Here is a 1,940-nt window from a genome sequence, read left to right as displayed (position 1 = left end):
ACAATCAATTATATCAACCCCAGTATGGGACTGATACTATAGTTTATTGGCTTCAAGGCAGCGTGCTAGCAGAATCGTTAGCACAATAGGCAAAATGCTCGGCAGTGATTCATCATCATCATCATCATCATTTAACATCTGTCTTCCATACTGGCAACGGTTGGATGGTTTGAATGGAGCTGGCCAGGTGGAAGACTACAACAGGCTACTGTGTCTGTTTTGGCATGGTTTTTACAGCTGGGTGCCCTTCTTAACACCAACCACCCCAGAGTGGACTCAGTGCTTTTTACCTGACACCAACACAGACGAGGTCAATGATGATGATGATGATGATGATATTTTAATTCGTATTTTTGGTTAATTTTAACAAATTTCTCTACTTTAAAGCAAGATCTATCACATATTAATATTCCTTTTTCAGTTAACTTACTATCACATATTCACATAACAATCAATAAATGATTAATTAAAGAACGAAAATATTTTGTTTCCTAAGTTGTAAGAGGGATAAAAATATATATTGCAGCACTTTAACTTTTATTTAAACAAAGTATAACATTTTCTTTAATATAGCAATAAACATTAAAACAAAACAACCCACATTGTAATCAATAATCTATCAGCAAAAACAAAGCAAAATCGTTTATATAAAATATTCTCAATAGTTAAGTTGTATTAAATTGTCAGAACAGAAATAAAGTATTTTTCTTGCTAATTGTTCCCACAAACAAAATATAGATAATTGTTCCCACAAACAAATAAATAAAAATTAACCCTTTTGCAACCATATTTCTGCTGGAAAACACTGCCTTTGTTGTGATTAATTTTGAAAATAACAAACAATTTAGTACACTAACTTTGTCATTATTAAGGTAATCTTTGAAAACATAATTAACATGAAATTTTAATGGAAAATTTTAGTTTAGATCGCTTTTAAACAAGGAGTTTGTATCATAGAACCAAGGGTGGTTAGAACCATGTTAAGCATCGACAACTTTTTCTAAAAACAGGTTGAATAACACGCAACTCATCGATAGGTGGACAGCATAACTAAAAAATTCAAAGTAATTTTTTTTCATTATGTGTGCCGTTAAGAACGTTACGCAGGCTACACTCTGCCCGTGACTGGGTTTCGTCTTTACTTTCACTTTCGTCAATCTGTCACTAGTAAGATTTCGTTTGGCAGCCGGCGAAGACATTTAGGGAGTCGGGGTATTTGACTTGCAATATGTGTTGTAGTTATTATTAGTAATAATCCTTGAAATGATTTTGTTTTTGGAATTTTTAAAATTCGTTTCTTGATAGTGAGATTTGCAAAACAATAACATAAAAACAAGTATACCACCAAATTCTAAACGTTTAGACGCAATTCTTCCTCCCAAACAATGCATAGGGACTCATTAAATGCTGCACTAGAGTATTAAATATATTCACCAGCAAAAAGAAAAAAATTACAACAATGCATTTATAACTGCAAGTCAATATAACAATCTTATATTAACTTTTAGGTAGAAAAATTTGATAATGACTTCGAAGTTTCGATTTGCTCATCGTTGTCAGTTTGATGACGTCGAGCAAGCTGAGACTTCTGAGCCACTATTAACCTTTTCCATGTAAAATTTAACAAATATAATATTCTACTAAAAAAAAAATGTTGAATAATCTTTCAGTGTATAAACTTTGCATAAAAGCAAACATTGTCTCTCTCTCTCTCCCACACACACATACGTATTTGGTGACACAAACAGGAAATTGAGCTAAAAACATGATGTTCAATTTTTTCTTATTAATCGGCAAAAATTAGTGATCTCTGCCGATTAATAAAATACATGTGTATGTAACTACACCTAAACTGGAAGCCAAATATTTTGGCTTCACACTCGTATGTGTGTATTACACACACACACACACACACATATATATATATATATATATATATA

The sequence above is a fragment of the Octopus bimaculoides genome, chromosome 18 (genome assembly GCF_001194135.2).
Source record: "Octopus bimaculoides isolate UCB-OBI-ISO-001 chromosome 18, ASM119413v2, whole genome shotgun sequence".
NCBI classification, from domain to species: domain Eukaryota; kingdom Metazoa; phylum Mollusca; class Cephalopoda; order Octopoda; family Octopodidae; genus Octopus; species Octopus bimaculoides.
Note: the sequence above shows the minus strand (reverse complement) of the source record.